Consider the following 23,796-nt stretch of genomic DNA (forward strand, 5'->3'; position numbering starts at 1 on the left):
GTTAATTACTACTATAATTTTTCTCCACATATAATTACTTTTTTTTAAATATATATATTATTTAATCAAGGCTTATTTGGAATAGTGATTAGAACTTTTATCTGACACTTCAATGGTACAAGTTTAAACTCTATCATCTCTCTACTTTCTCATGGTGTAATGGTAAGAAAATTACTATTACTAGAATTATTTTTCCTCATAATAAATTCTAATAGAAAAGTAGAAAAGCTCAAATGCTCGGTGATGAAGAAAAGAAGCGTGCCGCCTATAAATGCATGCAACTTAGAAAAGCATTTGGATCACACAAATCTCAAATAGCTTTTAGCACACAACAAAGAAAAAAAATGTCTTCTCAAAATTCTGCAAATCTTGTTGCAACTCAAGATAATAAAATGTCAAAGGAAAATCGCCATTTGGCCGATTTTAATCCCAACTTTTGGGGAGACATTTTCCTCTCTTCTCTTGCTGAAATGGTATGTTTCTTATCTGTGAATATCTTGTGTTTATTTGTGTCATGCATGTATTTCATAGATAGATTTTAAAGAGTAAAAGTATGATTGAATTTCTGTATTAAGATTCACATCTCATTTTTCTCTCTTTTAATTAAAAAATAGGTAAATTATTTCTTGTATGTTAGATTAAAAAATAAATTGGTCATTTCACGTTAAAAAATTATCTATTTTTATGTTAAAAACTGCTGTAGTTGACGAAATAACAAGACACTTATGCCACATATACCTTAAGATTGATTACGGAGAAAAAGGAAAATAGATTCGTATTCACATGTATGAGAAGTATATAGGAACAAGAATAATCTTGGATTAAAAATCGAAATAGATTTATTTGGAGTAATAAAACTCTTCAAATTACAATACTCGTAGAGAGAGAACCGTAATAAATGTTAAGAAGAAGCATCTTTTACCCAGTAGCGAAGGGCTTGGACTTAGATTTCTAGATGGATGAGATGAGGTATTAGTGCCTCTAACACATAATTTAAATGTGAGAATTTGTCCTCTAAAAAAGGAAATATTGAATGAATTGATTGTAAATTATGAGATTTTGTGACTTCTGCCCCTTGTGAGTAAGATATTAATCATAAGGAAAATGAAATTTCCACAATGACTGCAAATCTTGCCGCTATCATTTGAGAATACAAATTATTGTTATGCTTGTCGTAACCATTTTTTGAAAAAACGGGAATCGACTTAGATTTTGAAAATGAAAACGAATAGAGGAGTCGCCACCAATCCTTTTTGGTGAGGTGTGATCGGGTCACCTTAAATTGATCATTTTAATAAAAGTTAAGATTTACTAAAACGATAATTTTTTGGTCTACGAAAAACAAAAAATGAGTTCGGGAGTCGGTTACGCACGAGGAAGGATTAGCACCCTCGGTACGCCCAAAAATTGGTACCTAGTTGATTAATTAGTGTCTTAGTGTCGAATATTAAAAAACTTGAAAGACTTTGAAATACGATCCCTCTTTGTAAAAAGCTCAAATGTTAAAGACCTTCTCGTCTCAAAATATGAAATGTCACATCCAGTAAGTTAGGACACGACATATTGAATTTTCGAGAGTGAGCTTGCCTTTTATATAAAATTTGCGTATTTTAATTTATTAAAAGGGCATTCGATTATTTAGAGTAAACGAGAGAAATCGAAACCCAGTAAGTTAGGGCACGTTTTCTCGAATTCTCAAACACTGAATATCACCTTTATTTTAAAACAAATTCTTATTTCGAGGTGACAAAATGTCATACTCGGTAAGTTAGTGCACAACACTTCGTATCTCCGAGAATAAGTATTTTTAGTGCACAACACTTCGTATCTCCGAGAATAAGCATTTTTCAAAACACGTATAGGGATTTAAAAGAGTATTCCGTTATTTAGGTTAAATGAGAAAAATCGAAGCCCAGTAAGTTAGGGCACGATTGTCTCGAATTACCAAATACGAAATATCACTTTTATAAAAGATTTATTTTAAGGCATCGAGTAAAAAAAATTAATGGGATTTATGGGATTATGTCGTTACTTAGATTAAACGAGAAAAACCGAAACCCAGTAAGTTAGGGCACAATTTTCTCGAATTGTCTAAATACAAAACTTGTTTTATTTTAGAAAACGCAATTATATGCGTCGAGTAAAGGATCAACGTAATCATAATCACATGGTGAAATGAGAAACAAATCGCAGGATTAACATGCATAATAATAATAACAGAGGTGGTGATCTAAACAATAATAATGACGAATAATGTAAATTTGCAGATACATTGAGACACATATGAATAAACGAATAAACATAATGTCTGAAGCGTAATAATAACGAAAATATGAATGAATAAGAAACGTAAATAACTAAGTAATGAGAAAATAAATAAATGAAAAAAATAATAATAATGCAATGATAGTAAGAAAGAAAAAAGTGATAACAATAATATGTCAAATAATAAAAATTAATAATAAGAATAATACATATAGTAATGATAATAGTAAGAATACACAATATATAGTATTAGAGGTAAATACATAATACATACATATTAGAAATAATCATAATATTAAAAACAACTATTAATAACTATATAAATAAATATATAGTAGTAGCATACACATGGTATGGTTTAGAAAAAAACATAAACATAAGATAATATGAGAAATAAAAATATATAAATGATATAGTATTAAGGTATATATATAACAATAAAAATACAATATTAAAAGATATATACACGTAATATAAAAAATGTATCCGTATAAAAAAATATATATACATAATAAAAAAGCAATATTTGAAATATTTACATAGTATATACATGCTAAAAAAAATAATGTTTAAAAAATAAATAAATAAATAAATATTAATGATATTACATAGATATATACATATATATTAAAATGAATACATGATAATACTAAAAGTATGTACACAATATATATAATATATTAAAAATATATATACATATATAATATTTATAAAAAAATATACATGGTGTAATGTTAATATGTATATGCATAATATGGAGTATGATGTAGTATTTAAATGTGTGTATATAAAATATATATTAGGAATATTAATAAAAAAAAACTATATGAATATATATAAAATATATGTAAGTATTAATTAAAACTAAAAATGTCTAAATAATAGTAAAATATGCTGATAATAATAATATGAAAGTAATAGATAGAATAATAAATAATATTTAAAATAAAAAATGGTAAAAAATAATATAGAAACCACATTAAATCTAAAAAGGGACTAAATTCGAAACAAGTATGAAGTTTTGGGGCCAATATTAAAGAGAAATATAACAAAAGGGACCCATTTGAATGCGCGTGCGACTGTAGAGGGCCAAAAGGGCAATTTACCCGAGCCCTTAAAACGACGTCGTTTGAATGGGGGCCAAAATGAAACCAAAAATAAATTTTAAGGTGAAATTGAAATAAAAAAAGTAAAAAAGACTTAATTGCGAGATCAGGAAAAAGCGGAGGGGTCAAAAGCGCAAATAACCCCTCCGCTTAAAAAACACGCGGATTCCATGCCGGACGGGACGGGTCGGCCCGCTCCACCCCAAAACGATGTCGTTTTACGCCTTGGGGGGGAGGGCCAAAACGCTGCCGTTTTGGTCAGCCTATAAAACCCAAATTTTTTTTAAAACCATTCATTTCTTTGCTGTTTTAGAAAAAAAAGAGGGAGAGTTCTCCCTTTTTCTTTGGGAAAATCCCAGATCCTGGCCAGGAGGAGTCGCCGGACCACCACAGGGTCACCGCCGGCCACCGTTGCCGGCCACCGCGCGAAATTTCGAAAGGTATTATGTTTTTTTTATTTTTTTTTTATATTTTCATGTGACCATGTATATGCTATTTTTAAATAACAAAAGAAAATAAAAAAAAAGAAAATGGATATATGTATATTCGGAAGGAAAAGAAAAGAAAAAATAAACGAAAAGGTGAGACCTTTACACGATAGACCTCTCTGTTTGCTTGCTATATTTCCTTGAATCTACTTCTTTTCTTTGCATTCGAAAAGGAGAAAAAAAAAGAGAGTTTTACCTCGTATGTTTTTGCTTATATATTCGTTTACACTGCTCTCTTTCTTGCTTTCTGTCTATTCTCGTTTAATGCTTACAGGTGCAAGTGGAGCGGTGGCACAGTGGCGGTGGGGGCAGGTGGAGCAGGTGACTGGCATGGGGCGATGGGACAAGTGTGGCGGCAGCAGCTGATTAGGCTAGGTTTTTTTTTCTGTTTCTGATTTTTAATGGATTGGGCTTGTTGTTGTTTGGGTTAGTCTTGGGTATTGGGCTTGGGTAGGTTTAGTTATTGTAATTGGGTAGTGGGGTTTATTTTGGGCCAAAATTGGGCCTCAACAATGCTGATGTATAAAGATCAATTTTTAACAGTAAAAATAGATTAAATTTGTTAACAGAACTCTTTAATCTAACGTATAGGGACTAATTTGCCCATTTTAAGTAGAGGGTGCAAAATGAAATCTCACTCTTAATATAAGGGCCTCCATGATACTTTTACCATTTTAAAGGTTTTTATATATATATATTTGAAAGATTATATATTCTTTCAAAAGAAAATTATATATTTATTTTCATTTCATTCTGTATTTGACATAAATGTTAGATAAAAAAATATTGAAAATGTTGAGTAACATAATATGAAATTGATTATAAGTATAGCCTTAAAATACAATTAATAATGTGATTCTTAGAATGAATTGAATGCGTTTCAAACATGAACAAAATATAGATGCTAAAGCTCATCTACAATACGAAGAACTGAAGCAACAAGTGAGGAGGATGTTGGTGATAAGTACCGATAAACCTTACCAAAATTTGGACATAATTGATGCAATCCAACCCTTAGGCGTGGCTTATCATTTTGAGAAAGAGATAGAAGATGCTTTACATATTATATATCATCATCATTGCAATAATGCTCAGATTGATGATGACCTCTACATTGCTTCTGTTCGATTTCGTCTACTGAGAGAGCCTGGCTTCAATGTTTGTTGTGGTATGCCTTAATTTGTTAGAAGCAATATATATATTAATAATTAAAGATAGTACTCTAGGTAGATATTATAAAAATATTTAATTGATTAAAAGTTTATATAAATGATAAATATCATTATATTAATAAATTCAATGATTTAATTGATATAATTTAAGTGAATTCCTCCTTATATATATAAACTAAAAAAAAGTTCACAATCTAAAATATCAAAAGAGGTTGCAAATCTTTGGGATTCAGACTCATTGCTTCCTCTCTCTTTTATTTTTTATTTTATGTTTTCAAATTGTGACTTCCTTTATACCAAAGGAAAATAATATTTCAAAATTAATGAGAAAGGGAAATTTAAAGAATCCTTAATCAGTGATGTGAAAGGCATGCTAGAATTGTATGAAGTTGCACACTTTCAACTGCACGAAGAAACTATATTAGAGGAAGCTCTTGCTTTCACTATGTTCCATCTAAAGTTGGCAGAAACTACGATGGATTATCCTCTCTCTACACAAATTGCTAATGCACTGCAGCAACCCCTTCGCAAGAGCTTGCCAAGGTTGGTTGCTAGGAGTTACATTCCTATATGCGAAGGATATGCTACCGTTGACAAAAATTTAATGAAATTTGCAAAGTTAGATTTCGACATGGTACAACACTTACACAAGGAGGAGTTAAGCAAGATGAACAGGTAACCTTATTCATAGCCAGACCTATACACAAGCCAACTATTGACATATATTTATCATTGTAGCGACGTAAAAATTTTAGCTTAGCTTGGTCGCTAATTGTGGCGATTTATTGAAAAAAGTTTGAAATTTGACGTTTGATTTTTGAAATAAACAGGGAGTCGCCACCGATCCTTTTTCCTAGGTGTGATCGGACACCTATTAGATCTCTTATTAAAACAAATAAAAGGCTAAGTTTAGGTCTATGTTGAAATCCAGAGAAAATTTAGGGTTCGGGAGTCGATTACGCGCGAGGAAGGTATTAGCACCCACGCGGCGCCCAAAATTGGTATCTTATTAAACACATGTTGTCTTGATTTTCAAAAATACGAATTCAATTTGACATTTAAGTGTGATCCGATTGAAGGAAATGAGAAGTTGCAAGTTTTTTTGTTTTTTAGAAGGACGTCCCGTTTTTAACACGAGCCGATTAATTTCACCCAACATAGCGATGAAATCAATGACTTAATGTTAAAATCGGTACATTGCCTTATTCTTAAAATTAAAATGTAAAAAGTTTTTAAAATGATAGTAAAAAAAATCCAAGAATATTATTGTCAAAAAAATGCGAATAATGATGTGAATAATAAAATATATAAAATATAAAATATTAAAATATCAAAATATTAGAATAATAATAATTAATATTGACAAATAAAAAATAAAATAGAAATAAAAAAAATGTACATAATATATATATTAGAAATAATAATGATGTTTAAAAATCAATACTATTAATAATACTACATCAATATGTACATATATAAAAAAAATACGTGATAATATTAAAAATATGTACATAATATAGTGTTAAAAATACATACATAATATAGTTAAGATATATACATAAGATAACATGTAAAAAAAAAAATATAAATAATATAATATTAAAGATATATACATAAAATAGTATAAAATATATATATACGTAATATAGAATTTAAAATATACCTAATATATTAAAAGAATATATATAATATAATATTAAGAAATATAATAATAACAAAAAAGGGAGAGAGATGGAGAGGGTGGATGATTTTCGGCCACAAGGTCGGCCATCGTCCGGTCACCGGACCGCCGCCGGTGCCACCGTACACGGCAGCCGGACCTCAAAAAAACTGTTTCGGTAAAAATGGGTAAGCTTCCTCCTTTTATTTTTTTTTACTTTCGTATAAAAGAAACAAAATAAGATTGAAAGGAAAACAATAAGTAAACAAAGAGCTTAAAATGAGAATAGACAAAGAAACCTCTTTTGCTTTGATCTTTGATTAATCTTCAAAAAACTAGCTTCTCCAAAAACTAGCCTTCACAATAACTCTTCTCCTTAATTACTTTAAAAAGAAACCTCTCCAAAAATCCTTTACAATAACTTTCTCTCCCAAAAACTCTCCAAAAAAAAACCCCCCCTCCCATATACAAAATATGAGAAGGCTTATATAGCCATTTACAAAATATTTTTTTATTGTTTATGTCTTCATTTGTAGGTACAAGTGGTGGTGGAGAAGGTGTGGCTAGTGGAGTTGGTGGTGGAAAAAGAGTGGCTAGTGGAGTTGGTGGTGGAAAAGGTGTGGCTAGTGGAGTTGGTGGTGGAAAAAGAATGGCTAGTGGAGTTGGTGGTGGAAAAGGTGTGGCTAGTGGAGTTGGTGGTGGAAAAGGAGTGGCTAGTTGAGAAAAGTTTAAGTTGTGGGCTAGGTTTTTTTATTTTGATTTGGGCTTAGGGTTTGGGCCATTGGGGTTTTGATGTAAATTTGGCTTTGGGTAGTTAAGATTTTGGGTTTTGGGTTTAATTTTAGTGGGTTAGGTAAGGCTAAATTGGGTTTTGATGTAAATGGGCTAAAATTGGCCTACAACAGCTGCCCCTCTTTGCTTATTATCGTGTAACGAGAATAGAGCAAAGATATAAAGAAAGGCCAATTTTGCCCGGTCTTGCTAAGTATGGACTTCTTTGGTGCTCTTCTCATCCAGGTAGTCTCTTTCCAGTCCATCGCATCTTGTAGCTTTAGTTCAATCCACTGCAAATTCGGAGATATGCCTTGTAGCTTCAATCTGTTCCAATGTAATTCAATATGCTCTTCTATTGCTTCAGTGAGATAAGGTTTTGGGTCTTCTCTTCTGCCACTTTAGAAAGGCAAGATCTGATATCCTCGATTAATTCCACTGCAACTTCAGGGAGACAAAATATGGTGTCTTCAATCAGCTCTAATATTGATTCTTTACTCGGCATGTGATCCTGAGCTCAACTCATTTCTCGCAAAATGAATTGACTCTGTAAAACTAGACATTAAAAACAGAAATTGAAAATAGCTCAGCACGTGAGCCAAGGCTCAACTCACCTCTCGCAAAAGTAGATTTTGAAAATACCTCGACATGTGAACCCAAGGCTCAACTCACATCTCGCAATATGAGTTGATTTTTGAAAAACAGAAATTGAAAACGCCTCAGCGTGTGACCCGAGGCTCAACTCACCTCTCGCAATATGAGTTGATTTTTTTGAAAAGCAGAAATTGAAAATAGCTCAGCACGTGAGCAAAGGCTCAACTCACCTCTCACAATATGAGTTGATTCTTTTGAAAAGCAGAAATTGAAAATAACTCAGCACGTGAGCAAAGGCTCAACTCACTTCTCGCAAAAGTAGATTTTGAAAATACCTCGACATGTGAACCCAAGGCTCAACTCACATCTCGCAATATGAGTTGATTTTTGAAAAATATAAATTGAAAAAAACAGAAATTGAAAAGCAGAAATTAAAAAAACCTCAGCATGTGAGCCAAGACTCAACTCACCTCTCGCAATATGAGTTAATTTTTGACAAACAGAAATTGAAATTACCTCAGCGTGTCCCGAGGCTCAACTCACCTTTCGCAATATGAGTTGATTTTTTTGAAAAACAGAAATTTAAAAATACCTCAGCGTGTCCTGAGGCTCAACTCACCTCTCGCAATATGAGTTGATTTTTTTTACGAACAGAAATTGAAGAACAGAAATTGAAAAGACCTCAGCATGTGAGCCGAGGCTCAACTCACCTCTCGCAATATGAGTTAATTTTTGACAAACAGAAATTGAAATTACCTCAGCGTGTCCCGAGGCTCAACTCACCTTTCGCAATATGAGTTGATTTTGAAAAATATAAATTGAAAAAACAGAAATTGAAAAGCAGAAATTAAAAAGACCTCAGCATGTGAGCCGAGACTCAACTCACCTCTCACAATATGAGTTGATTTTTTTGACAAACAGAAATTGAAAAATACCTCAGTGTGTAAGCCAAGGCTCAACTCACCTCTCGCAATATGAGTTGATTTTTTGAAAAATAGAAATTGAAAACACCTCAGCATGTGAGGCTCAACTCACCTCTCACAATATGAGTTGATTTTTGAAAAACATAAATTGAGCAGAAGTTGAAAATACCTCAATGGGTCTTGAGGTTCAACTCACCTCTCGCAATATGAGTTGATTTTTTGATGATAAATTGAAAATACCTCAATGTGACTTGAGTTTCAACTCACCTCTCACAATATGAGTTGATTTTTTGAATTAAAACAGAAATTGAAAATAGAAATGGAAAACACCTCAGCGTCTTGAGGTTCAACTCACCTCTCGCAATATGAGCTGATTTTTTTGAAACACATAAATTAAAAAAAAAGAAATTAAAAACAGAATTTGAAAGGACCTCGACGTGTGGCCCGAGACTCAACTCATCTCTCGCAATATGAGTTGATTCTTTTAAAAAGCAAAAATTGAAAATACCTCAGCGTGTCCCGAGGCTCAACTCACCTCTCGCAATATGAGTTGATTTTTTTGATAAAAATAGAATTTGAAAATATCTCAGCGTGTCCTGAGGCTCAACTCACCTCTCGCAATATGAGTTGATTTTTGACAAACAAAAATTGAAATTACCTCAGCGTCTTGAGGCTCAACTCACTTCTCGCAATATGAGTTGATTTTTTTTGAAACATAAATTAAAAAAACGAAAATTGAAAATACCTCAGCGTGTCCTGAGGCTCAACTCACCTCTCGTAATATGAGTTGAAATTAAAACACAAAAATTGAAAATACCTCAGCGTGCCCCGAGGCTCAACTCACCTCTTGCAATATGAGCTGATTTTGAAAAAGTAGAAATTAAAAGGTTCAACCCACCTCTCGCAATATGAGTTGATTCTTGACAAACAGAAATTGAAATTACCTCATCGTGTCCTGAGGCTCAACTCACCTCTCGCAATATGAATTGAAAAAAATACCACAGTGTGTAATCTGAAGCTCAACTCACCTCTCGCAATATGAGTTGATTTTTTTTAAAAAACAGAAATTGAAAATACCTCAACATGTGAACCGAGGCTCAACTCACCTCTCGCAATATAAGTTGATTTTTTTTTTGAAAACAGAAATTGAAAATACCTCAACGTGTCTTGAGGCTCAACTCATTTCTCGCAATATAAGTTGAATTTTGAAAATAGAAATTGAAATTACCTCAGCGTGTCCTGAGGCTCAACTCATTTCTCGCAATATGAGTTGATTTTTTTAACAACAGAAATTGAAATTACCTCAGCGTGTCCTGAGGCTCAACTCACCTCTAGCAATATGAGTTGATTTTGAAAAACAAAAATTAAAAGGCTTAACTCACCTCTCGCAATATGAGTCAATTTAAAACATAAACTAAAAATACCTCGGCGTGCCCCGAGGCTCAACTCACTTCTCGCAATATGAGTTGATTTTGAAAAAAAAAATTAAAAATACCTCAACGTGTCTTGAGGCTCAACTCATCTCTCGCAATATGAGTTGATTTTCCTTGGAAAGCATGAATATTAAACATCAAAATACCAAAACCAGTTCTTTGGTAGAACTCGGGTATCTTTTCCTTTGATTCAGTGCGACTCTCATTCAAGATTTCTTGCTTTACTGGATTACCTGTATATGCCATGCATGATGTCATCATGATATGCACATGTTTGTCTTAAATGCCTTTATGCCTACATGATTATGCAGTGCTCCTTAAGCATATTGGTCGTATGTCATTTTCGCCATGATTGTTGAGGATCTGCGTTCATTGCTTTGATTCTCGACCTTCTCTTCAGGCCTCATACCTGTCTTCGAGCTTTACGAGTAATCGACGTTTCTCAGATATCACCCTTTTGCCCTTGGTTAAACTTTGTTCTTGCTTTGAAGATCTTGCACTTATCGAATTCTTATCCGGGTAATGCTTGACATTTCTTTTGTTTAGAGTATGTCATTTCACTATTTATCATTAAATAAACACATAATGAGATGCATGAAAATGGTCAGGTAGGGATAAAAAGGATATCTCATATTCCTTTATTTCAAATGTGGCAAACAAAGAAAGTTAACCAATGAGAGTAAAAATGTCAAAAAGAAAGAAAAGGTCGTATTCAACGGATACAAATGCTCTAGATATTCAACACATGAACTCTTCCACGTTCCTCAATCAATAATCTTTTCGAGCATGGCTTCTTACGTAGAAAATTTCGAGCTTTCAGAAGTGTTTCAAATACTGTAGTCTCACTACTTGACCTATCGTTCGACCGCCAGGTTTGTTTCATTAGGACGCCCTCTCGGATTTTCATCCTAATCTTTTTGTACTAATCAAGACGCCCTTTTCGGATTTTTGCCCTAATCCCTTTTTTTTTAGGATGCCCTTTTCGGGTTTTCATCTTAAGCATAATATTTCTTCACTGCATCTGAATTCACCGGATTTGGTAACTCCTTCCCATCCATCTCGGTAAGGATTAAAGCTCCTCCTGAGAATGCCTTTTTTACAACGTATGGTCCTTCCCAATTTGGTGCCCATTTTCCTCGCAGGTCTTTTTGTATTGGGAGAATCTTTCTCAGAACGAGTTCTCCTTCATGGAACTCTCTTGGTCGTACCTTCTTGTCATGGGCTGCGATCATTCTCTTTTGGTACATTTGCCCATGACAAATTGCCCTTAGACGTTTTTCTTCAATGAGGTTCAACTGATCATATCGAGCTCGAACCCATTCTGCTTCTTCTAACTTTGATTCCATCAATACTCGCAGAGAGGGGATCTCAACGTCGATAGGTAGCACAGCTTCCATTCCATAGACTAGAGAGAAAGGAGTTGCTCCCGTAGATGTTCGCACAGATGTGCGATATGCAAACAAAGCAAATGGAAGTTTCTCGTGCCAATCTTTATATGTCTCAGTCATTTTCCCAATGATCCTCTTAATGTTCTTGTTAGCTGCTTCAACAGACCCGTTCATCTTTGGGCGATAGGGCGAGGAATTATGATGCTTTATTTGGAACTGCTTGCACACTTCTTTCATCATCTTATTGTTCAGATTCGTGGCATTATCTGAGATGATTCTTTCAGGCAAACCATATCGGTAAATGATTTCCTTTTTCAAAAACTTGCACACTGCAGTCTTCGTCACGTTGGCAAACAGCGGCTTCAATCCATTTTGTGAAGTAATCGATAACCACAAAAATGAATCGATGTCCATTTGAAGCTTTTGGAGAAATTGGCCCTATGACATCCATGCCCCACATAGAAAAAGGCCACGGAGAAGTCATGACATGAAGGGGTGAAGGGGCTACATGAATTTTATCGCTGTAGATTTGACATTTGTGGCATTTTCTGGCAAAATTGATGCAGTCACTTTCCATTGTCAGCCAATAATAACCGAGTGTCATGATCTTTCTGGCCATATTGAAACCATTGGCATGTGTTCCGCAAATTCCCTCATGGACCTCTTCAAGTATTTTTCTGGCTTCAACATCATCCACAAATCTCAAAAGCATCTGATCCTTTCCTCTTTTATACAGGATATCCCCATCAAGAACAAATCCCGCTGCCATTCTTCTAATTGTTCTTTTATCGTTCTCATTCGCTTGTTCGGGATACCTTTGATTCCTGATATATTCTAAGATATCATGGAACCAAGGCCGTCCGTCTACTTCTTTCTCAATGCTACAACAGTGTGCAGGGACCTCGTATATGCTCATTTTGAGGGGCATTATTTCTGCTTCTCTACTTGCTTTGAACATTGAAGCCAAAGTGGCTAGGGCATCAGCCAGTTGGTTCTCTTCTCGTGGGAAGTAATGAAAAGTTATTTCTTTGAATTCCTTGATCAATCCAGCCACTAAATCGCTGTACTTAATCAATTTTGAGTCCCTCACTTCCCATTCTCCACGGATTTGGTAAATCACTAGGGCTGAGTCCCCGTACACCTCCAAGATCTTGATGTTTCGTTCGATAACTGCACGAAGCCCCATGATATAGGCCTCATATTCTATGATATTATTGGTACAGAAGAAGTTCAGTCTTGCAGTGAACGGATAATGATTCCCGTCTGGTGATACCAGGATTGCTCCAATTCCATGCCCTAAAGCATTTGACGCACCATCAAAGCACATCTTCCATGACTTCTCTTTTGATGACTCGGATTCTATTTCTGTGATGCACATTAAGTTTTCGTCTGGGAAATTGAATCTTAAAGGCTCATATTCCTCTGTCGTTCGAGTTGCTAAGAAGTCAGCTATTGCGCTCCCTTTTATCGACTTCTGACTTACATAGGCAATGTCATATTCCGAAAGGAGGAGCTGCCATCGTGCCATTCTTCCTGATAGTGCCGGCGATTCCATCATGTATTTTATTGGGTCCAGCTTTGAAATTAGCAATGTCGTGTGATACAACATATATTTTCTGAGTCTCTGAGCTACCCAAACCAGAGCGCAACAATATTTCTCAATGGACGAATATTTTGCCTCATATTCAGTGAACTTTTTGCTGAGGTAGTAGATCGCCTTTTCTTTTCTCCCTGACTCATCATGTTGCCCCAGTACGCAACCCATTGAGTTTTCAAACACTGTCAGATACAAAATTAATGGTCTTCCCGGAGTTGGCGGTACTAGCACTGGAGGACTGGACAAATATTGTTTTATCTTATCAAAGGTCACTTGGCATTCCTCGTTCCATTCTCCCGGGTTATGTTTTCGAAGAAGCCAAAAGATTGGGTCGCATTGGTTGGTAAGTTGAGCGATAAATCGGGCGATGTAGTTTAATCTCCCTAAAAATCCTCTAACTTCCTTTTGCGTGCGCGGAGGTGGTAATTCTTGGATGGCTTTTATTTTATCTGGATCAACTTCGATACCTCTTTCACTGACAATGAAGCCTAGCAACTTTCCCGAGGTAGCCCCGAATGTACATTTGGCTGGATTAAGCTTTAGCTGAAACTTTCTCAGCCTTTCGAACAACTTCTTGAGGTTCATTACATGTTCTTCTTCTCCTCGAGATTTAGCAATCATATCATCGACGTAGACCTCTATTTCCTTATGCATCATGTCATGGAATAATGTCACCATAGCCCTCTGATATGTTGCCCCAGCATTCTTTAACCCGAATGGCATCACCTTGTAGCAGAACGTTCCCCACATTGTTATGAAGGTAGTTTTCTTCATATTCTCAGGGGCCATCTTGATCTGATTATACCCCGAGAATCCATCCATGAAAGAAAACAATGAATGTTTTGCTGTGTTGTCCACCAACGTGTCAATATGTGGCAAGGGAAAATTATCTTTTGGGCTTGCTCGATTCAGGTCACAGTAATCCACGCACATTCGTACTTTTCCATCTTTCTTTGGTACCGGGACTATGTTAGCCACCCATTCTGGATATTTGGAGGCTTGTAGGAAGCCAGCGTCAAATTGCTTCTTGACTTCCTCTTTTATTTTCAACAGCATTTCGGGCCTCATCCGTCTTAATTTTTGCTGGATGGGCTTGCATTCTGGCTTTAATGAGAGCTTATGGACCACTAAATCTTCATCTAGCCCTGGCATGTCCTGGTATGACCATGTGAAAACATCTTTGTATTCACGGAGTAAAGTGATCAAACTATGCCTGGTACTTTCTGAAATAGAAGTCCCAATCTTCACTTCTTGTTTCCTCTCTTCAGTGCCCAAATTTATTGTTTCCACAGATTCTTCATAAGGCAGAACCTGTTTATCCTCTTGTTCCACCATTCTTAACAATTCAGGAGACGAGACATAATCTTCAGCATTTTCTTCGGCTTCAAATTCTCCTAAGCAAACAGCCTTCTCAAAATCAATTTCAAGATTCGTAACGGGCTTATTCATGTCGTCAATATCTGAGCACCTGAAAGTTGAATGGAAAAGGAAGCTATCGGGGGACATCCAAGTATTGGAAACAACAAACAAAATGTTATGTCATGACAATGAGGCAAATGTAAGGATAGGCTATGAAATGAGAAAATGATTATGAAATTAGTGATAATGCGAAAAATCGTGACAAAATGCATCTTCATTGATATTCACTTAAATGATAAAGAGTGAATGCAAGCTCCTACAAAAGAATTCCATTATATCTAAGGACACAATAGAAGGTTGATGTTTAGCATTACTCTGAAGGCTTATAAACTACAAGAAGCTCCTCAGCAATCCAATTGTTCAACATGAAACCAGGAGGGCAAGGGCATATCCTTGAGACATCTTTACTTGCACCAGCTTCTTTGTCAATGACATTTATACTGACATTCTGAAAATCCCTTTCAATTAATCCCAGCATGTTTCGTGGATCATCTTGTCCAGGGTACATCATTCCCGCAGATGTAAATGTTTTTGACAAAGGAGGGTACTCTATTGGTTCCCATTCTGGTTCTCGGCCCAAAGTTCTTGCAATTCTTCTCTCTTGATCCTTCTTCCACTGTCTTCTTCTTTGGCGCATGTCAGGCTGGAACCCCAAACCGTATCGGGCCTTGTGGTGCACTGGCTTTAAAGCCCTCACTATTCCTTGCAGATGTCTCCCTAAACCTCTTCTCGCACGAGCTCCCATTTCTACGGTCAACTTGACACCCATTCTGGTATTTCTCGACAGTTTTGGCATCGGAATTCTATTTCCCTCAGCGACGAAAGTGGCATTGATGAATTCAGGGGATCGAAAGGAACATTCCACTGCGTCCTTGCTTACTTCCAGGTATGGCGCATCAGCAGAGATAGATGCGACGATGCCTTCTTCGCCCTCGACTGTGACCAAACAGCCATCCATGATGAATTTCACCTTTTGATGGAGGGATGATGGGACTGCTCCAGCAGAATGAATCCAAGGTCTTCCCAAAAGGCAGTTATAAGAGGGTGTAATGTCCATGACTTGGAATTCGACCTCATAGATGTAGGGGCCCACTTCCAAAGGGATTTCGATCTTTCCCATGACTTCGCGCTTCGTCCCGTCGAATGCCCTTACCATGGAATGACAGGGCTTTAAGTAGGACAAATCCATCGGTATTCTGGAAAGCGTAGCCAATGGCATAACATTTAACGCTGACCCATTATCGATGAGTACGTTCGGTATTATGTAGCCCTTGTAGCGGGTCGTGATATGCAGCGCTTTCACCGAACCTCTACCATTTAGCGGTATCTCATCATCACTAAAAGAGATGAAGTTGTCTGCATTCAGATTGTTTACCCACCTATCAAGCTTTTCGACAGATATGTTGTTGGCCACGTAAGCTTGATTTAACACCTTCAATAAAGCGTTCCGGTGTGGCTCTGAATTTAACAGTAGAGATAGAACTGAGATTCGTGCTGGCTGCTTGCTCAATTGTTCCACCACACTATATTCGCTGTGCTTAATAAATTTCAAGAATTCTTGAGCTTCATCCTCATTCACAGGCTTTTTAGTTTCTTGCACGGGTGGAATTTCTTGCTCGACTTCGACCTCGTGCATCACTGCTTTCCCTTTTTGCTTCGAGTCGCTACTTTTCTTTACCGGTTCAACTTCTTTAGAATAGCATCGTCCACTTCGAGTAAAATGACCTACCTCCCCAACATCTTCAGTTATGGCTTTGGACTTTTCAACTTCCGGTGTAACGATATTAACATCATATCTCCACGGTACTGTTTTGTTGTCCTTATACGGGAAAGGAGATGGTACTTCAATTACCATCTGTGGTTTCACTGGCTCTCTCACCGCGTCGTAATAAATTACCAACGGTCGATCAGCACTATAAGGGGGCCCTGATGATTGGCTATCAGAGACGCATACTTCTCTTTCGTTGGCATCTTCACTCTTGTTAAGGACCTTGATCTCCTTATTATCCATCCGGTCTTGAAGTAACCTTTTAAAGTCCTCACATGACTGAATGTCATGTCCAACAATCCCATGAAAATTGTAAAAACTTTGACCTTCTTCTCCAAAAATTCTATCAGAGTGACAGAGCAATCCTTTCTTAACCAATACCTCCCAGATTTTCTGCAGAGGCGTCCTTATTTCTGATACACATCTTCTGACCTTCCATTCATCCTCTTTCCCCACTGTGCTCACATTCCCTTCGGTATGGTTAGGGAACGGGTTCCCCGTGGCGTTACTAGCACTATCGAATCGTAGGATACCCACGTCAATGAGTCCTTGAACTCTCCTTTTGAAAGCGAGACAGTTCTCAGTAGAGTGCCCTTGGTTCCCTGCGTGGTATGCACAACTAGCGTTTGGATCGTACCACTTTGGGTATGGAGGTTTAAGGGGTGCCATGTAATGGGGAGAAATTAGCTGTTTTTCTAAAAGTTTTGGGTACAATTCCCCATACGACACAGGGATGGGGGTAAATTACGGTCTCTCGGGATTATGCCTTGATGGTCTTGGTTCGTTTCTGGGTTGGCTTTGGGCGGGTACCGTGTTTTGTGGGAAAGTGGTGACGGGTCTTTGGTTGTTCGTGGCGTATACGGGGCAGGACGGATGTGGTGCTTGGTAGTAAGGGGTTTGAGGGGGATAATAGAAATTCGGGGGTGGATAATTTCGAGGTCGGGGTTGGTTAGGATACGAATTGAGAATGTAACGATTCCCAGTTCCCACCATGTGGGCTTCTGGCTCTTTCTTCCTTAAGGGTGCTGCTTTTCTTAAGCCTTCTGATCCTTCCATTCTACCGCTCTTGACGACATTCTCTATGAGTTCACCAGATATTACAATATCCGCAAACTCTTTCGTGGCACTTCCCACCAATTTGTCATAAAACGGCGCCTTTAAAGTATTGATAAAGAGAACGGTTATCTCCATTTTTGTTAATGGGGGTTCCACTTGAGCTGAGACGTCTCTCCATCTCTGCGCATACTGTCTAAAAGTCTCTGATGGCTTTTTCTCCATCATTTGCAAGGTCATACGGTCTGGCACCATATCCGATACATGCTTGTACTGCTCGCAAAATGCTGACGCCAAGTCCTTCCAGGATCGGATTTTTTCTCTACTAAGTTGATTGTACCACCGAAGAGCTGACCCTGTTAGACTATCTTGAAAGCAATGCATGAGTAGTTTATCCTCGTTCACATAACCGGTCATTTTTCGACAGAACATAATGAGATGTGCTTTTGGGCACCTTGTCCCATCATACTTCTCAAAATCAGGCACTTTGAACTTCGGGGGCAAAATTAGATCAGGTACCAAACTGAGTTCCTTGGCACTTAGTACGGAGAAGACTTCAGTGCCTTCTATTACTTTGAGTCTTTCCTCTAGACTCCTATATTTTGCGTCATGGTTATCCAATTTCAACTTGGCTACCTCTGCTGGGTCATCCAGATCTGGAACTAGTGGATCAGCAGGACTAGCCCCTGGATTCGACGCGAATATTCCTTGCCCTAAATTAGTGGGTAGAGTAGGTGACATAGGCCGATGTTCCAAGCCAGTGGGTTCCTCTTGAGTATACCCTCTTTGTGTTGTATATGTGGGCGGTGGAGTGAATCCCGGGAATAGAGTGGATCCTGATCGTGGTGAATTCTTGATTGAGGTTCCATAACATCGGGGTTCTGCATTTTTCCTTTGACCAAAGTTGTCATCATCTTCATCATTTTAGCCATCTGATCTCTTTGCTCGAGAGATTCCTCTCGAGATCTCACCATTAGGTCTCTCGTCTCTTGTTGCGATTTGGCCAGTTGCTCTTGTAATTCCTTTTGAGCCCTTTCCATCCTTTCAATTCTCTCATTGAATTCATTCTCCATTACTCTAGCTTGTCGGCGCGTTTTATACGGATGACGTGGTTCCAGTCTTGTGGTATTACAACTGCGAATTATATATTTTATCTTCAGCGATCGAGTATGGGATATGCAATGTATGAATGAATGCATGAATGAATGCATGAATGTCAAAATATTAGTTATGCAAGGAATGCAAAAAAATTGGTGTTGATTTCAAGATAGCCCCTATTTAGGCATTTCCTTAATCAAAGGAGTATTACACAACGTTTCGGTCACTCGTATAATTGACTCCTCCATTAGAAACCCGTTTTTGGCAACCAATCTCTAATCAACACCTTCCTAACAAGATGCCTTCGATGCATGATGAAAAATAAAAATACAGACAAACGACCTTGGTTAGCGCAACACATATAAACAGAGAAAAACTGTGGAAAATCTAACAAATTAAGCTACTTGGTTCAGTGGACTCGATTCCCTTGCTTAGAAAGCACAAATGTAAAAGAAATAGAAGGTAAGATGTGCTTTTCCCGTGTACTTATTTCGGTGACTACTAAACGAGCGGAGGTTCGGCATGGCTCTAGTTAGGTGGCTCGTATGGTTCATTATATGCGGTTTTGGTTCTAGATAGGTACTCGAATTGCCCGTACTATCATCTGCTAAGATTAACACGGAGCCTCGGTCATAGCCTATCACAGGCTCACGAGTTCAATTCGAGGGATTACATTTACTTATGCCTATGCGGAGGGACAAGTTAACTCACGAAAGCATAAGTCATATGTAACCCGAAAGTATTCACTAGCCTGTACGGAGGGACGAGTTAACTCACGAAGGCGTAGCGTTTACTTTCACTTAAACGGACGGAGCCCGGGTAGAGAGCTCATGTTATGCGAAAATGCAAGTGCACGGTGTGTGGGGAACAGCTCATAAACCTTTACGTTTTACTTAAAGAAACTAAACCAAAATTAAAACCATAAAAATTGAAAACTGAAAAACAACCAAATAAGCAAGTTAGAAGAAATATTTACAGCACGATACAAATGCATGAATTTTGAAAACGAGATTTTCGGATCACGACCAAATATTTACTTTGAACAAGGAAATTTGAAAATTTTGACAAAACGTGTTTAATTCCAGACACGACTCTCAACAAGGCTGTCCCCAGCGGAGTCGCCAGCTGTAGCGACGTAAAAATTTTAGCTTAGCTTAGTCGCTAATTGTGGCGATTTATTGAAAAAAGTTTGAAATTTGACGTTTGATTTTTGAAATAAACAGGGAGTCGCCACCGATCCTTTTTCCTAGGTGTGATCGGACACCTATTAGATCTCTTATTAAAACAAATAAAAGGCTAAGTTTAGGTCTACGTTAAAATCCAGAGAAAATTTAGGGTTCGGGAGTCGATTACGCGCGAGGAAGGTATTAGCACCCTCGCGACGCCCAAAATTGGTATCTTATTAAACACATGTTGTCTTGATTTTCAAAAATACGAATTCAATTTGACATTTAAGTGTGATCCGATTGAAGGAAATGAGAAGTTGCAAGTTTTTTTGTTTTTTAGAAGGACGTCCCGTTTTTAACACGAGCCGATTAATTTCACCCAACATAGCGATGAAATCAATGACTTAATGTTAAAATTGGTACATTGCCTTATTCTTAAAATTAAAATGTAAAAAGTTTTTAAAATGATAGTAAAAAAATCCAAGAATATTATTGTCAAAAAAATGCGAATAATGATGTGAATAATAAAATATATAAAATATAAAATATTAAAATATCAAAATATCAAAATATTAGAATAATAATAATTAATATTGACAAATAAAAATAAAATAGAAATAAAAAATGTACATAATATATATATTAGAAATAATAATGATGTTTAAAAATCAATACTATTAATAATACTACATCAATATGTACATATATAAAAAAAATACGTGATAATATTAAAAATATGTACATAATCTAGTGTTAAAAATACATACATAATATAGTTAAGATATATACATAAGATAACATGTAAAAAAAATATATATAAATAATATAATATTAAAGATATATACATAAAATAGTATAAAATATATATATACGTAATATAGAATTTAAAATATACCTAATATATTAAAAGAATATATATAATATAATATTAAGAAATATAATAATAACAAAAAAGGAGAGAGAGGGAGAGGGTGGATGATTTTCGGCCACAAGGTCGGCCATCGTCCGGTCACCGGACCGCCGCCAGCGCCACCGTACACGGCAACCGGACCTCAAAAAAACTTTTTCGATAAAAATGGGTAAGCTTCCTCCTTTTATTTTTTTTTACTTTCGTATAAAAGAAACAAAATAAGATTGAAAGGAAAACAATAAGTAAACAAAGAACTTAAAATGAGAATAGACAAAGAAACCTCTTTTGCTTTGATCTTTGATTAATCTTCAAAAAAACTAGCTTCTCCAAAAACTAGCCTTCACAATAACTCTTCTCCTTAATTACTTTAAAAAGAAACCTCTCCAAAAATCCTTTACAATAACTTTCTCTCCAAAAAAAAAAAATCCCCCCTCCCATATACAAAATATGAGAAGGCTTATATAGCCATTTACAAAATATTTTTTTATTGTTTATGTCTTCATTTGTAGGTACAAGTGGTGGTGGAGAAGGTGTGGCTAGTGGAGTTGGTGGTGGAAAAAGAGTGGCTAGTGGAGTTGGTGGTGGAAAAGGTGTGGCTAGTGGAGTTGGTGGTGGAAAAGGAGTGGCTAGTTGAGAAAAGTTTAAGTTGTGGGCTAGGTTTTTTTATTTTTGATTTGGGTTTAGGGTTTGGGTCATTAGGGTTTTGATGTAAATTTGGCTTTGGGTAGTTAAGATTTTGGGTTTTGGGTTTAATTTTAGTGGGTTAGGTAAGGCTAAATTGGGTTTTGATGTAAATGGGCTAAAATTGGCCTACAACAATCATTATTTTTTTTGTTATTTTTTTTCTTGTTTTAGGTGGTGGAAATGTTTAGATGTTGCAACTAATTTTCCTTTTATACGGGATAGATTGGTGGAGTGTTATTTTTGGATATTGGGAGTATACTTTGAACCCCATTGTGCCATTGCTAGAACTTTCATGATCAAAGTAATATCGCTCACATCAATTTTGGATGATATTTATGATGCATATGGCACATATGAAGAACTTGAAATCTTTACGGAAGCAATTTAGAGGCCACTTGAAACATTTATTTTCACCTTCTCTTCAAAATCATCAGAAGTTAATGTTTTTTTTTATTGAATTAAGATAGAAATAACCATTTGAATTGGTGACATATTGTAGGTGGGATATCAATTGCATAGATCAACTTCCAGACTACAAGAAAGTGTAGTATAGTGAAGTCGTAAATGTTTATAAAGAAATGGAAGATTTAATGTCTAAAGTGTAGTATAGTGTCCAATTCGCGATAAAAGCGGTATATATGACCTAATTTGTTTTATTTTCTAGGAAACTACTTAATTTGCAATCTTAATAAACTAAATTAGCTGGTTTTTTGTTAACAAAAGCAACAAAGTCAAGTCTACCATGCTGAGGCCAAATGGCTCCATGAAAATTACATACCAACAATGGAGGAGTATATGCCAATAGCATTAGTTTCTTATCGTTATCCACTACTTACAATTGCATCTCGTGTTGGCATGGATGACAGCATAACAAAAGAAACATTTATTTGGGCATTCAGTGACCCCAAAATTTGTAGAGCTTCAAATACTATTTGTAGGTTGATGAGTGATATCGTTAGCCACAATATATACAATTTATTTACTTATTGTTTATCGCCATAACCCATAAAACATCAATGGATGAGTAGCTCTACATTAGCTGAAATTAAATTATGTTTTATTGTAGTTTGAGCAAGAGAGAGGACATGTTTCATCGGCTGTGGAGTGCTACATGAAACAACATGTGTCAATGCAAGAGGCATACAATGAGTTCTACAAGCAAATCAACAATGCTTGGAAGGATATTAATGAAGAGTGCTTGAAACCAACAGCAGCAACACCAAGGTCGGCTCTTAATCGAATTCTAAATCTTGCAAGGGTTATGGATCTCTTTCACAAGGGTGAAGATGCTTACACGCATGTTAGTGATGCAGCAAAAACTAGTATTAATTCCCTGTTGATTGATTCAAGAATTCAAAGTTCAAATGAAGTCGAGCTCACTTTTGAGAAGTACATCCTCAAATATCAGCATTTGCATGGAATTTATTGTTTTATCCTCGAGTTGTCAGCTCATTTGTAAAATAAATAAACATGGTTCTGCTTGCCAACCTTTCCTGAGTTGAATGCTTTAAGTAGCTCGGGTTGTTTAAGTGTTTATTGTGCATTATCTCTTTTTTATTAACAAAGCTTTATGCTTTTAAAAGGAATGATGTAATTATCAACGTGGATGGAACATTTTCAAAATATATAGTGTTTCAATAGTTGTAAATAAAAACCAAAAGTTATGTACTATTTATAGTTATTAGCTATGTCTCTTAAATTCAAAAGTTATATTACTTGACTATTAATAAATAGTCATAATGATTTAAGTAGATATGTATTGAATAATTATGTTTATTGCTAAATATATGCCTATCCATTTGGATAATTATGTCTCTATGAACAGACATGAAACCTCCTATAAATAGGTGTGAAATTTCATTTGTATGATATACAAAAAAACATAAAAATAAAGTTTTTTTTCTATTTTCCTACCATCTTTTATATTCCTAGATTGTTTTATAAAGAATTACTGCATAAGTTCTTTTTAGAAATTGATATCCTTGCTATGCTCCTCTCATTGCTCAGTAGATTGTTTTTGTTAATGCAAGACGTTAAACAATCATTGGACTTCATTGTTTCCTTAAGGTTCATTTGCTAATAACTTTTTTGCACACCATAATATAGGTGAGGGCGAATAGAACCTTAAAGAAACTGGCATTGGCACACGCCTTAAAGCCTTTATTAATTTCCAATAAGTTCATTTTTATCCGCACACAACAACACTTATATAGCTTTATTTTGAATTGATCTTTGTTTTTCATAATAGATTAAAATACATGTTCACTATGTACTTAGAAATTATATTAAGGTAAACTACTT

At 35.9% G+C, this 23,796-nt stretch overlaps 1 pseudogene; it reads left to right on the forward strand.

Moving 5' to 3' along the window:
- The first annotated feature begins 344 nt into the window (after positions 1–344).
- On the forward strand, positions 345–22,954 carry LOC121210072 ((-)-germacrene D synthase-like; annotated as a pseudogene).
- The last annotated feature ends 842 nt before the right edge of the window (positions 22,955–23,796 follow it).

The sequence above is a fragment of the Gossypium hirsutum genome, chromosome A11, assembly GCF_007990345.1.
Source record: "Gossypium hirsutum isolate 1008001.06 chromosome A11, Gossypium_hirsutum_v2.1, whole genome shotgun sequence".
Taxonomy (NCBI): domain Eukaryota; kingdom Viridiplantae; phylum Streptophyta; class Magnoliopsida; order Malvales; family Malvaceae; genus Gossypium; species Gossypium hirsutum.